Below are 15,433 nucleotides of genomic sequence, written 5' to 3'. Positions count from 1 at the left end.
CTATCTCCACTTCATTTAGTTGTTTTTCTGGGGTTTTATCTCGTTCCTTCATCTGGTACATAGCCCTCTGCCTTTTCATCTTGTCTGTCTTTCTGTGAATGTGGTTTTTTTCACAGGCTGCAGGATTGTAGTTCTTCTTGCTTCTGCTGTCTGCCCTCTGGTCTATATGTTCTCCCAGGTTGCGAAGAAAATTTCCTGAAGTTTAGCCATTAAAGCTTACCGTACTCCTGAAAATCCTTGACTTATGTCTTGAAACATGGGGTCATTTTAATTATCTTTAATTCTATGTCCAGAGAAACTGTCCTTCAAAAATACAGGAGAAATAAAGAGTTTCTCACACAAATACCTTGAGGGGATACAGCACCAGCAGACTTGCCCTGCTAGTGTTGGAGGGTCTCCTGCAGAGGCAGGGTGGGTGTGGCTGTGGCTCACCGTGTGGACAAGGACACTGGCAGCAGAAGTTCTGGGAAGCACTCCTTCGAGACTAGATCTTAAGTGTTCTCACCACAGAAAGAAATGGCAATTATGGTGGTAATCACATTGTAATATATAAGTGTATCAAATCAACACGTTGCACACCTTAAACTTATGCAATGTTACATGTCAATTACATCTCAATAAAAAATAAAATAAACAAAAGAAGAGGAATAAGGACATTGAGCATTCTGGAGAGAATTAAGGGAGATTGTAGGATAAGACAGTGTTAGAATCCATAGGCAGGGGCATGTGTGAGTTTTGAAAACAAGACATTTTGTTGCATTGCCATGATTTGTTTGCAGTTACTATGTCCAATTTATTTTTAAATTTCAAATAGCACTAAAGGAGGACACGACATTTTTAAATGTACCAAAAGAGAGGCATAGGGTTTGTTTTCGTTTTTGTTTTTTTTTTTCTGGCCACGCCACGCAGCTTGCGGGATCTTAGTTCCCTGACCAGGGATCGAACCCACGCCCCCTGCAGTGGAAGCGTGGAGTCCTAACCACTGGACTGCCAGGGAATTCCCTATAGGTTTTGAAAAGTTTCAGCATCTCTTTTTCTATTGTTTTAGATACATATGAATTTTTTAAAAGTCAAACAATAGAGTAAGGCTAGAAATGAAAAGAAAAGTCTTCCTTTGTCCTTGTCCAACCATAATCTTGCCTCCCGGGCATTACCATCAGTAATGGCTTCTTTTGAATTCATCCCCAAATTTTCTACAACATACAAGCAGAGAAAGAAAGATTTTTTTTGGTTTATTTTTGTTTTGTTTGGATGCCAATAGGATCACACTAAACATAGAGTCCAATACGAATAGATCTCGCTTATTATTTTTAACAGCTGCATGTTATTCCATTGCCTGATGGACCTTAATTTATTTAACTAGTCACTCATTCATGGGTATTTAAGCTCTTTCTAGCTGTTTTCTATTTCACTATTGTAATGAATATTCTTAGACAATGTTTGCTGTACTGGTGTGCATATATTTGTAGGAGAAAAATCACAAAACTTGCACAGCAGGGTGGTATAGAGTGATTAAGTGCATGGACGTTGGCCCCAAAGAGGTTGCCAAGATTTGTATTCTCACTATTATTGTTTGGAGAGTGCCTATGGGTTTCCTGCACACCCCTGCCAACATGAGAAGGTGAATAATGCTGTTTTAATGTGCATTCTTTAACTCTGAGTGATGTTGAGCATTTTCTTATGTTTTACTGGATATTTGTATTTCTTTAAAGAAACATTTTGCTAAAGAGAGTTGAAAATGAATGGATGTATATGCACTTTAGGGGAACACAGCAATTATGGTAAATGAAACACACTTCTATGTTACTTGCACTTAAAAAATTTTTTTTCTATTTCTAACATAAGTAGTAAATGTATAAAGACAAGAACAATAGAAATACAGTTTTCTGGCATTTAAAAAATAGACCAGTGATCTGTAATGTGCCATGGGCAGTAAAACATATGGTGGGAATTAAGATTTTCAGAGGGATAGAAAGGATGGCTTGTTTCTTTCACTGGCTTAAAGGTTATGACCCACCGTGCACCACGTGACCCATCAGGACCTAGTGACCCACCAATTATCCTGTGGAAAATGGAACTCACTAACTCTTCCTAACTTTTGCCCAAATCTGCAGCTCCTGCTGTGTTCTGCATCTCTGTTAAAGGCATCACATCTACCCGGTCGGCTGAGCTAGAAATCTAGGGGGCGTCCCCACTTCTTTCTCTGCCCCATGCAGCTGCTCCCAGCCCTCGCCTCTTTTATGGGGTCTTTGTGAGTCTGAAACAAGGTCCCAGGCCTAGAAGTGCCCCGGCACACTGTCAGGCAGGTGGTGGTCAGGAAAAGGGATTCATTCTTCGCCTTTGGCAGCGTTTGCCTTATCCATCAGGTCCGTGCCCAACAATAACAAAACCCAGAAAACAGCAAAAAATGTTTTTTTAAAGCAATGCCCTCTTACCAGTGATCTAGGGCTTTCCACATTGTCTACCTAAGGCTTCTGCCCTACTTGTTAAACTGTATACCTGGAGGAACCCGTGTGCTGGACAATCACCTTTCACTAGGCAGGAATAATGGAGTTGTCCATGTGGAACATATTAATTGAAAAATACCCTAATCTTTTACTTTATAAATAGAAAGGATGCTAATGATTTCTTCTCTCCTTACAGATCAGTATTGTTATTTGAAACTTTGGTTTGGAAGGAAAATTCGATGGAATGCTCTCAGAAAGATTTTGGAGAGGAGGTCATAGGAAGGCAAAGGCAGAATGTCTACATGGTGATGGGAAGTGAAATAAAAATCTACAGTCACGCCCTCCTGACCCAGTTATAGGTTATCAGTATCTCCTCTATCACAAAGCAGATTTCTGGCCCATGTCTTCCACCACCTTCTGTTGGTGGGTGCTCAGAGACTACAAATTCACTTTAATATGTCTATTACCCTCAGCAAAACATAATTAAGAACATAAATGGCCTGCTTCTAAAAATAATATTATGCATTTCAAAACAAAATATTATGAAGTTTGGATTATCTGCTGTTTTGGATTATCTCTGCCACTGCCCTAGAGGGTCGAATTTCCTCTGCAGCTTCGTAGCCCTTGAAAACATGTGTTTAGTTATAAACATAGGTCCCTCTGGGGAATCTCCAAATGGGAATGTTTCTCTCATTTGTGAGTGAGAAATGCATGCATTTCCTTTGACACAAAGGAGAGCATTAATGCTTGCCAATTTACAGATAATTTCAAAATGTGTTCTAACTCCCAAACTTTTACCAGTCAGCAAAATTTTTTCTAGCATCTATTTGGCAATGAACATGAGTCAACTCAAGAAGTTTAGCTCTTAACTACTATCCTGGGCCATATTTTCAAGTGTGAAAAAATGAGAAGTATTTTTTTAAATTAGAAAAGTTGTCAAAAGTAGTCTCTATCTCACTCCTTTCTCCTGTAACACCCAGACCCTTATGCAGGGGCAACCACTGTTAGCAATTTCTTAAGAATACCTTTAGAAATAACCTATACAAATACATGTACATATGTGTATATTTATCCCCTCCTTTTTGCATAAATGGGAACATATTATTCATATTCTTCTACATTATTTTTTACTTGCTATATCTGAGAGATTGTTCCATATCAGATCTACCTGTCGATCCATCTATCTTTATTTTTAACAATATCACAGTATTCCATTGTGTGACTATACATTAATTTATTTAACCAGTCCTTATTCTAGATATATAGGTTGTTTATAGGTTTCTTTCCAATTACAGGCAATACTGTCGTAAAACATTACACCTCGCTCTTTTTAAAAAGCCAATGTAGAAGATACACAAAAGTAGAGAAACAACACAATGAACTCCTGTATACTGAACACCCAACTTTAACAGTAATCAACTAACTCGTAGGCAAAATTGACTCACCTATACTCCTCCACGTCCCCCACCACATTATTTTGAGGCAAATTTCTTCCATAAATATTTCTTTATGTATCTATAGAGATAAGGACTCTTTAAAAAAATAAACACATACCATTGCCATACCTAAAAAATAACAGTAATTTCCTGATATCAAAAACATGCTGTCAGTGTTCAAATTTCCCCTAAGGACAATCGTTTACAGCTGATCTATTAAAAGTCAGAATCCAAACAAGGTCCACATAGTGCATTTGATGGACATGCCTCTTAAGTCACTTTTAATTTAGAAATTCTCCCTCCCTTTTTTTCCCCTTGCAATTATTTGTTGGCAAAACTGGTTTGTTTGTCCTGCAGTTTTCCGCATGCTGGGTTTTGCTAACTGCCTTGCACGGTGTTGTTTAACGTGTTCTCCTCTCTTCCTCGTCTTTCCTCCAAACTGGTAGTTTGATAAGCAGGCCTCATCAGATTCAGGTTCAATGCTTTGGCAAGAGCACTTCCTAGATGGTGCTGCGTACTTCCCTCAAGAGACCATAAGCATTCTGCTATAGTGGTGGAAGGGTGACTGTTGAATACATTTCTTTAAGTAAAATTGTTTGTTCCATTTTTAAATTTTGATAGCTATTACCAAATTACCTTATGCCTTCCACAGAAATTATGCCAATTTACATCCCCATCTGAAATAAATGAGTCTCTGTTTCTCCATACCGACACTGCTTTATCAAGCTCTTCTTAGTCTTTGCCAACCTGATACACGAAAAATGTTATCTTGTCAAGTGTTAATACAATCTAGATTTGACTAGAATCAGAATTCATATTGCTGAAGCCCAATTTCTTTCTTCTTTGGCTCACATGAGTACAATATTGTAGGTCGATATATCTATAACTGCGGTAATATGATCTATATAATCTATAAGCCAAAATGAATTGGCTTGGGTGAAATATTTGTTAAAACTTAATGTAAAGCCAAATGTGCAATGCTACTGCCTTTGGTTTGTCAGTGCAGATGCAGTTCAAAGAAATCTTGCGTGTATATTTAGAATATTGCTAGGATTTTCCAAGTCTAGAGCACCAGCCCTGTGCCGACTATGTAGAGGGATCCAGTGATGACTAAGACCAAGATCTTTGTGCCAACGAGCTTACAGTCCAGTAAGGGAGGTGAGACACTTAATTATAATGCTGTTAAAATTCGGAGGAAGGAGGGGTCACTTCACCCGGAGGGATCAGGAAGAGGTGGCACTTCAAATGGGCCTTGACGAATGGATAAGTCTCAGAAAGACAGAGATGGAGACAGCATTCCAGATCGCAAGAAGGGCATGAGCAAAAACTGGAGATGAGGAAAGCACAGGATATATTCAAGGAATCCTGAGCAAGCCAGTTGGGCTGTAGAATAGATAAAGGACCTGTGAACAATTGAAGGGATCACAAACCTGGGAAGCATAGAAAACCAAGCTAATTAGCGTAGTTATTTCTGAGACACAATGTTTTGAAAGACTAAAAGGAAGTAACTGTTACTGTAAAAAGGAAAAGGCCAAATAGGTGATTTTTTAAAAAAATGGTATCACATGGATATTTTAAACAGTAGTCACCTTACAACATATTACCACTGTATCTTATCTTAATAATCCTCAATGATAATTTTTGTGTGCATTTAATGTATGCCAACCAAACACGGTATCTATACTGTTCTACATAGCCTGGTTAGGAAAAAAATCGAAGAAGCTACCTTTCTTCCTTGCTTAATCAAAGCTAGATGGCACTGAGGGATTTGGTTTGGTTTGGTTTGGTTGTTTATTTTTAATTATAGTTTAGAGTAACAAAAAACTCCTGAGGGAAATTTTCAGAATTCTTAATAATCACACCAAATTACCAGCCCCAGTGAATTTCTCTACATTATGACTGGGGAGAAGAGACACCATTCAGCTTCTAGAAAGTTGGGCTTCTGTGAACGGCAAGCTATAACAATCATCAGCGTTTTCTGCTGCCAGGTGTTAAGAGTCATGTCAGAGAATAAGTACCCTTTGAGGTAGTGCTGTCCAGTAGAACTTTCTGCAATGATGGAAACATTCTGTATCTTCATTGTCCAGTACAGGAGTCGCCAGCTGCATGTGCCTACTGAGTACGTGAAATGTGGCTACTGAGACTGAGGAACTGCATTTTTTTGTGTTGTCGAATTTTCATTAATTAAACTTAAAATATAAAATAGCCACATGTGGCTATTGGCTAGTGGGGCAGCTTTTAACTAAAAAATGGTTATTCACTTTTCCCTGGAAGACTGAGTTATCGATGAAAATAACATACAACACAAACTCATAAAACACTTTAATGTTCATACTCTAATGAGGGCGAGAGATTCAGTCTGGAGCAAATAGAACTTTTCACACCATGAACATTCCATTTATAGTCAGAGGCAATGGTAATTTACTTCTTTATGCCAGTTTACTGGGTCCTATTCTTTTAACAAAGGCAAGCATGCCTATGTAGTACAACACACTTTAAAGTACAGATAATAAAAGATTAAAATCCTTAAGTAGCAATGATCAAACTATGAACACTGCTGCTAAATTTTTGACTTTAACTGAGCTGGCTTTTCTTTTTCTCCAAATGTCTTGAAGGCTAACCCCTCTGGATACTTCATGCAATAGAATTATGCCTTAAGTTACTAACCAAGAGCCCCTTTTGCAGACTTTTTAAAATGGAATTTCAGATTCATTAGAACAAAAGGATGCACTTTTCTCGACCTTGGGAGCTTGTGATCATTGGGAGATGAAAAGAGTAGTGACACTAAGGAAAACTATTGTCCAGAAAAATAAGCCTCTCCAAGGGGCACCAGGAATCCACAATAAAATCCCTGTTTCCAAGAAAATCCAGGCATTTCCATCAAAAAAGCCTGGAAAGATAAATAGAATGTCCTTAAAAGCCACAGGTTTTTAATAATACAAAATGTCTAAGTCCAGGGTAAACAAAGAGCTAAGAAAAACTAACATCTACTAACTCAAGTTTCTCAAGACCCAGGTCGTGACCTAGAGCCTGATCACAAGGTATTTTCAAAAGAGCTGCTTTTCCTGTGCCTGCGACGAGTTTATTTTGTGGAACTTATTTGGCTGCAGAACTCAACAACTGCGAGAAATTTTAAAGCCAGGTGAATTACCATGACTCCTTCAGTTCACAACAATAAGAAATGGGAGCTGGGGGCTCATTTAAAAAGTGATATCAGTGCCTTTCATGTAACAACAAAAATGAACCGGGCTGATTCGTTGAATCCGAAGTTAACACGCTTATTTTCATCTTATCATTATCCTGATACATTAGTTCCTCTCTCACCTGAATTCCCAAAAGTGATGAGTGAAGCTTTTCAAAATGTGATGGATTCTTCATCTTTGATGCTTTCCGAATGAACTATTTAAGTATAGTTCTTTCCGATTTCAACCCTCTAGGAGGCAGAAGTCAACAGATCTCTCTTCCTTTTGTTGCACAAGCTATTTAAACTTGCTGCTACACCACATCCTTTCTCTGACCGGCTGACTTCCAGGAACTAACCTGTGGTTTTGAAAACAGTATTTTCCATAGCAGGCTGTATTAGTTATTATTGACATTATTCATGTATTCTGAAGGTGTGCCCCAGGGCTTTTACAATGGGCTACTAAAAAAAAGAAAAATCAAACGGCAATAAACAAAAGACAGAAGTCTTGCTCAACCACCTAAATGTTAATTCATTTGTTTTTGGACTTAGCACTTTGTTCACTGAGATAGGCTCTGAAAATGTTAAAAGCAAGGACAAAACGAATTTCCCATGGTCCCTAAAGTGGGGTGTTTTTTTTTTGCATGATTTTTATAAATAATTCAAGAATGTGTCATTTTTCTTTTTAAAGTTCTGTTAAGTAACAGCTCCTGAGAATTAAGCTGTCACTACTGAGTCTCTATTCTACCCTGGAACTAGCTCAGTAGCCTTTTCAGTCTTTATCCAACAATGAGTGAGACCATCCTCTTTTGTACTCTAAGATTTATTTAATGTAAACTATTTTGATTTTTTAATGATTTAGAATAAATGATGCAAGGCAGGCAAAAAAATCATTAAAGAGAGGGCTCTCATGCTTATTAGAAGAACGGTTTTCTGAGCACTTTTAAAAAGTCAGGTTGAGGTTGTATGTCAGGGCTCAAGTTTCACAGCCATCTCCACTTTGAAACATAATATATAAAAGCGGAGGTTTTTTATACGAAATCAAGTGTGTTTTCTGCTTAAGTGGGAAACATTTTAACATTTAAACTATGGTCAAGCTCTCCACTTTGAAATAGAAGGATCCGAGGAAAGAGCGATGGCTAGTTTGTTGCTGAAAGAAAGAATCTTTGTGCGATATTACTGCTGTCCCTTTGGCTGAAATGGCGACCAGCACTAATCTAAAGGTCAAGCTGGTAACAATGCTGAGTAGTGCGTTTTAACATCATTAAAAAAAATCTATAAAACGAAAGGGCTAAATCCAACCGCTTCATACTGATAATTGTGCAATTTCAATTTTGTTAATTACATGTTTATTATGGGCTCAGAATTTAGATAAATGTATGACAGTGTCTTAATCCTTAAAGAACTTCATTTGTGAATTTAAATAAGTGTACGATGGTGTCATAATCCTTAAAGAATTTAATATGGGGTTGGCCTGGTGAAACATTTAGGAAACAGTGTAAATGCCTAACTAGCAGCGTAAACAAGGAAAGGCAAGGGGAATGCACTTTAACTCCAAGTTCTCCAATTTTAAATTTCTAAACAACACGAATGCCTTTTGTAGATGCTGACACAATAAAAAAAAACGCTATTTTGGCAGGGAAGATAAACATTTGATAAAGTCTATATTAGTGAGAATAGACTTGCTACGCTGTTGCAACTCCTATCTTTCAGGTAGGAAGCACCCTGCATAAGAGGTATTTAGTAGATATTAAATTACTTGAAGTCAGATTATCTGGGTTCCAGTTCAGCTGTGTAACTTTGAGCAGGTCTCTTTAACTGCTGGCTGCACTGCACTTTCTTGATGAGATTGGTCTTTCAGAGCTCTTCCGGCTCTACAATTCTCTGGATTTTATGAACACTCTCTACAGTTTGTGTTTGATCTTTGTGTGTGTGTGTGTAGGTACAGACCCACACAGATAGACACAAACACTATATATTGTACTATGTACTAGTTGCTAGGGGCAACCACCACAGAAAAGGAAAGCAGCTGTGTCCAAATTCCTCACAGGTCTGGCATGGTCCAGGAGGACCTGAGACCAAGTTATACTTCTGTCACTGAGTTAGATGAAGTGCTCCTTAACCAGCTGTCTGTGGCTCTGGCTCTAGAGTATGGCCCGGTGGGAGTGGGGTGCAGAGGTGTTTAAACTTGTAGGGCTCCTCAGTCATGGCTCCTCCACTTACCAGTTGTGTGGCTTTTGACAGTTAAATAACTTCAGTTTCCTCAATTGTAAAATGGGGAGATGGTAAAAAGCTTAGCTTATAGGGTCGCTGTGAGGATTTTTATGACAATATATATAAAGCTAAAGCACTTAAAAGCGTGCTTGGCACATAATACATATTCAATAAATGTTAGCTGTTGTTACGAGATGGATATAGAGTGAACCTGTTATTAACAGAGATGGGGCTTGATGACCTGGAAACACTGGGAAAGCAATATTAACAGCTAACAGCCATGCTGTGCATAATGAATAAGAAAGAGGGAAGAGTAGTTGGTGCTATTAATAGCGTGGTCGGGGCCACAAGGCAGCGAAAATCCCCTAAGGCTTTGCTGTCCAATATGGTCGCCACCAGCCACGTGTGCTATGGAGCACTTGAAATGCATTTAGTCTGAAATGAGATGTGCTGTAAATATAAAATACACACCAGATTTGGTAAAAAGGTAAAATATCTCATTAATAATTTTATATTGGTTACATATTCAAATAAGTATATCTTGCATATATCGGGTTAAATAAAATAGAGTGGTGAACTTAATTTCACCTGTTTCTTTTTACTTTGTAATTTTATTTTTAATATTTATTTATTTATTTATTTGGCTGCGCTGGGTCTTAGTTGAGGCACGCAGGATCTTTAGTTGCCACGTGCAGGATCTTTAGTTGCGGCATGCGAACACTGAGTTGCCACACGTGGGATCTAGTTCCCTGACCAGGGATCGAACCCAGGCCCCCTGCATTGGGAGCGTGGAGTCTTAGCCACTGGACCACCAGGGAAGTCTTCTTTTTACTTTTTTAATGTGGCTATAAGAAAATTTTAAATTACACGTTCAGCTGGTATTATCTTTCTATTGGATAGCACTGCTCTAAAGTGTTAAAGGAGCCAACTGTCCCTGCCCTTAAAATTTTTTCCCCAGTAAGTCTCTCACTGGAGGCTAAACTACCATGTGACTCTGTCCCAGAAAGTTCTATTTCCCTTCCTCCCAGAAGCTCTCAGAGAAGTCACCTTCTATCGCTGCCACCAGCACTGGGCTTTACTCTGATTTACTCATCCGCATGCTCCCATCATAGCTTTGCTGTGTCTCTTTTGGGGTGAGGATAAAGATTTCTGAAACGGTGCTGAGTGACAGGTCAGCCTGGCTTCAAGCACAGGCTCCATCATATCAAATTACGTATCCTGTCAGAGCCTCAGTTCATCATCTAGAACGGAAGGGTAACAGTAACAATTACCTATCTAATAGGGTCACAGTGGGAGATATTTATATAAAGTATTTAGAGCAGTGCCTGGCACATAGTAAACCCTCAATCAATGTTACAGGTGATTAACATCTTTGCCTGCTGTGTTTTTTGGGGTGAGGGGTCTGAATTAGTAAATCTGTCTTGAGTTTAGGTGAAAAATCTACCCAGGCTATTCTGCTGATGAATGATAAGACGATGGGATCACCAAAGATTTCACATTTTGGGTATTGGTATCTCTTGTTTAAGGTAACTGATGGAGTAGGGGTAGCAGCTGAGACCATTTCTTAGGGGCCAAGTGGCAGTGAAGAGCAGACTTTGTGAATGTGAAGCAAATGAAGGGGCAGAGATCTCCCGGAGCTGTGGCATTTGGGATTGCTGAGAAGGAGTGATTGAGCAAGGTGTGTGGAGACATGAGTTGCTCACTCAACCTCTGTCGACCCCATTTTCTGCAAACAGATCATTATTCTCTTTCTAAATACCTAAGTACACAGTTGAAACAAAATGGAACTCCAGGGCTATGGTAGTTCGGAGAAGGCAGAAATCACTGCTTGCTGGATTTAACAAAGAAAGCTTGCTGCAGGAGGTGTAACTTGAAATGGCCCTTAAAGAATGGGAGGAGAGAGACCTAGAGACCACTGATCTGCCCACATCTCTGCCAATCGTGTGTCCACGTCACGAGGTGAAGTATGAATCCACCTTGGACACAGTCATAGTCAGAGGGGTTCCCAGAATCTTTCTGATGACTTACGTGAATGAAACCCCTTATTTATAGCTTAAAAGATGAGGTAAAATGCAACTGGAGCCTCGGGTTCCAATCCTCACTCTTGTGGAGTATTTTTCTGTATAGTAGGCCTATGTGGAATTATGCCACATTAATTCCTGATTTACTGCACTCTTTGTGACCAAGTGTTTTGTGTTAACATTTATATCCACGAAAGAGGAACATTTTTGGCAGATTATTGAATACTTAAATGTAATAAGCACCTTAAATTTATGAGAAATCGTCATTTAATCAATAAAGAAAATGGACGGAAATAAAGAAAAAAGTTCATGAGAGAGATAAAAAGCCAAAGTCTCCATTAATTCTCCACACACCATCTCAACTCTCTCTCCAGAGGTAACTAATTCATTATTACTATTATTGCAGTTAAAAGGAAGACCAGGAAGAAGGGGTGGGGGGTAGGGGGGAAAGGAAGAACAAAAAAGAGGGGGGAATGAGATAAAGAGCGAAGATTTATGGAGTGGGAAGAGACCTCAGAGGTAATCTAGTAAGTGATTTGCTTAAATGTCATTCAGCTAGTTAGTGACAGAGAGCAGACTCAAGCTGAGATCTCCTGATTCTCACTCCCGGTCCCTTTCGACACTACCGCAGGGTTTGGGGAGAGGGTAGGTTAAAGCAGTCAGCGGGAAGGGAAAAGCCCCAATTCCCAGCCTCAGTCTTCTTAAGAGTTCCAACCCCTCCCCCTCTTTGAGATGCAAAAACCGCTCTCTAACACTTTGAACTGGCTTTCCTTAATCTTCCCTACGCCTTTCTATTCCTAACCACCAAAAGGAACTTCTCTGCGAGCTGTCTAAATCTTTACAAAGAAATTCCCTAGAGTTATCTTTATTTACTAGGGGAACATTGCTTGATCTCTCAGTTATATATTTTTAGACAGAGTTAAAGAATTGCTCATGTTATCTAGTGCTTTACATATGGTTTTTGGTCGTTAGTAAACACTTAGTGTTGAAATAGAATTTACAAAGTGGAAGAGAGCTGCCATTTCTGATATCCCCCAATACAAATATTCAACCTAGTCACTAGACCAACAGTGGAAGTGTCAACACACTCTGAAAGGGTCTCATAAAACTACAAAGTTGAAGTTGTCTCCACCATCACAGAGTTTACAAGCTAGTGGGGCGGATGGACAAAGCTCAATTATCCATAATGGCCTCAGCAAAGATGTGATAATACCTCATCTCATTAGCATGTTAGCATATGCTATAAAATATGATAATTTTAAACTCAGATGAACGCTTTTTATTCTTTTTCTCTATAAAAGGCTGGGGTGGGGATCCAATTCATGACATTCCTATACAACAATGGGGACACTGTTTCCACATTGCTCATTCCAAAAGGCATTTCTGAAAGCTAGAGATAGATGCCTTTTAGAAAGTAGACCACACTTTCTGGCACAATACTTAATTTATTCTCCTTTGATGACATGCCTGGTGGAATGAAGGAAATGGAGGGGGGGCATTCCATAAAACCTGATGAGGCAGAATTATAACACAGATGGTATAACAGTTTATACAATATTAACAGCTCTTTTAATGTCAAGCTAGTACATATAAAGGCATCAGAGAGTGAGCTGTGTTTCTCCTTTTTAACTGTATAGTTGAAGAGAAATCTAAGACGCAAGTAACACAGGAGGCAAATTTCAGTTTGCAGGTTATGAATTTGAACATAAAGTTGCATTTTGATGGTCAAATGCTCATTATTACTTGGTATCATGATTGGGGATCCCGATCTAGACTGGGGGTGGCAGGGGGTCAGAAATGTACCCATTTCCCTGTGCAACAGCCAGGTTCCTTGGAACACTTGAGTAGGAGGATGACAGTTTGTGTGTCTTTTCAGCTGGTGTAATCAGATCATAGTTAAAGCGTGAGGATGATTAGATTGTTACATTTTTGATAGCGCAAGTCTCCCAAAACTCTCTTTCAGTGCCTTGCTTGCACTCTGGTGCCCCAAATCTTGACAGTAAGAAGTTGGGGTCTTGGCAAGGAGGCTGATCATAAGGCATAGGGCATCAGCAGGAAAGAGAAAAGAAGGAAAAAGAACATTTATTGAGCACTCACGCATTGTGATCACTCTGTTGCTTTCACACATTATCTCATTTAATCTTCACAACAGCCCTACGGGAAAATCGAGCTTGAAAATAAATCAAAAACTATCTAGATTTCTTTTCAAATGAACCAACATAGTGGTTTTCTTTAATCTGGCTCTGTGACAATTAGTGGAGGCATCTTAGGCAAATTATTTTGGGGGGGGGGTCTCAGTTTCTTTGTCTGTAAAATGAAGTGATTAGGTTAGATGCCCACTAAGGATCTTGCCAACCTAAAATGTTGGCTCAAACTATCCTTTGAAAGATACTCTGCTATGTCCTTTCAAGGTTTAATGCTGTTACGTACAGTATTTCATCATAAACTTAGTATTGAAAGGGCATACAAACTTGACCAAGAGTTAGGCAAAGTGAAAGACAAATTGGAATTTGAGATTTTTTTTTCAAAAATTGTGATAATCTGTCAAATACTAGGATTAATTTCTGCAGCTGCAAATATATGATAGTGTTAAAAGCCAGCAAAATTAATTTTAGGATTAATTTGTTAGGAGCTTTAGATCTTAAACATCAAGACTTTTGTGTATACTTGGTAACTTTGTTACTGGAGTTAAAGAAAGATGCAGTAGGCATGCAGGGATTAATCAAGTACGGAGATTAGTTTAAGAATGGTGGGTTTGAATTGTAAATGAAATAGTTGAAATTGCAGAAAACCAAGGAACTGTAGAACAAAACAACCATAAATAGGACACTTTGTTTAGGAACCAAAACATAAAATGTATTCTCTTAACTTTTATATTTAAATTTCTGACACAGAAGTAACAATCAAGTAAATGTATTGACTCCCCCCCCCAGCAGATTTTAAAGATGTTATAAACCACTGTTTAAAGAAGAGCCTTTTGAAGCTTAATGAAGAAGGGTAATTAGTTGAGTGGGACAAATATAGCAAATAAAAATTGGTCTCATTTTGTTAAGTGATTAACCAAACTGATGGGATCTACTCAATTTCTAATTTGTTGATTATCCTTAGACACATTAAACTTTTGTAAATAATTTGGGTTAGGATATAAATAAAAGGATATATCTAGTTACTAATAAAAGATATAACATCCAGATACACTAATAAATAATATAATGTCAGAAGAATAAGTATATTGCCAACAACTGAAAAAACATGATTAAAATATGCAGAGGAAGAAAACAAATTTTCTTTCCGACCAAATTAAAGAAAGCCTCAAAGATTATAATTCAGTCTGAAGGCAAGGTGTATATCTTACTCTAAAGAAGCTACATGCTACTGTTCCTCAAGATCTAGTGGTTTCTATGCTTTTGTTTAAACAGTCTTTAAAGCAAAATTGCAAAGGAAATAAATATAAAAGGATTTACAGATTAGTCAAGTATTACATTCTAAAAATATAATTTAACCCTAGATACTCACCAGGATTATTTGTCTTGCTGTTTCTCCAAAATCAACAAGCAGACTCTATATTTAAAATGGCTTTGTTTATTAGCCTTGATATCCTCCAAGGAAGCATTGAACTTTGGTCTAGTTAATTAATTATAAAAAACATAAAAAGGTTTAACACGCGGTAGTACAGTATTTTTTTGTAACACATACCAACATATCATGTTTGCTTCTTTAACCTTGAGTTCTTGAATACTTAAAACATATCCTATAATAATGTTATTTAGTTCAGCAAGTTTATCAATTTGATATCTAAACATTTTCACAAATATGCAACCCATACTTAAATCGTAACTTCCACACTTTCTTCTTGCTTTAATCTTCTAGCAGCACATAAACCGTTTTAATTCTTAAAGATGGTTTAATAAGTAGCAGCTATAGAAATGGAATCACTAACAGCAATAAAGGAACCGTTTGTCTTAGTGATGTGAATCATATTTTAAATCTTGGGAGTAAAGTTTCAAGTAGTTAAATTCATTAGGACTTGAAAAAGTTGGGGGGCTATGGACAGATCACTCTCTTCTGAAAAAATAAAAATATACACAGAGCTCCAAGTTAGGGTTATAAATTCTATGATTTTTAAAAAAGAAA

General features: G+C 38.0%; 1 protein-coding gene across 4 annotated transcripts in view; it reads right to left on the bottom strand.

Annotated features, from left to right (window-relative positions):
- The window catches only part of CCDC160 (coiled-coil domain containing 160), a 47,766-nt gene extending 32,894 nt beyond the window's left edge, over positions 1-14,872 (bottom strand). For 2 of the 4 annotated variants that reach the window (XR_011072270.1, XM_068533411.1), the window contains exons 1-2: positions 14,816-14,872; positions 7,208-7,423 (exon numbers count right to left, since the gene is read on the bottom strand). The gene's annotated coding sequence lies outside the window, so the exon portion shown is untranslated. The remainder of the gene's footprint in view (positions 1-7,207; positions 7,424-14,815) is intronic. The other 2 variants (XR_011072269.1, XR_011072271.1) reach the window with 2 other exon arrangements.
- Between the last annotated feature and the right edge of the window lie 561 nt (positions 14,873-15,433).

Source organism: Eschrichtius robustus, chromosome X, assembly GCF_028021215.1.
Source record: "Eschrichtius robustus isolate mEscRob2 chromosome X, mEscRob2.pri, whole genome shotgun sequence".
Lineage (NCBI taxonomy): Eukaryota > Metazoa > Chordata > Mammalia > Artiodactyla > Eschrichtiidae > Eschrichtius > Eschrichtius robustus.
Note: the sequence above shows the minus strand (reverse complement) of the source record. Positions and strands in the feature narration are given on the sequence as shown.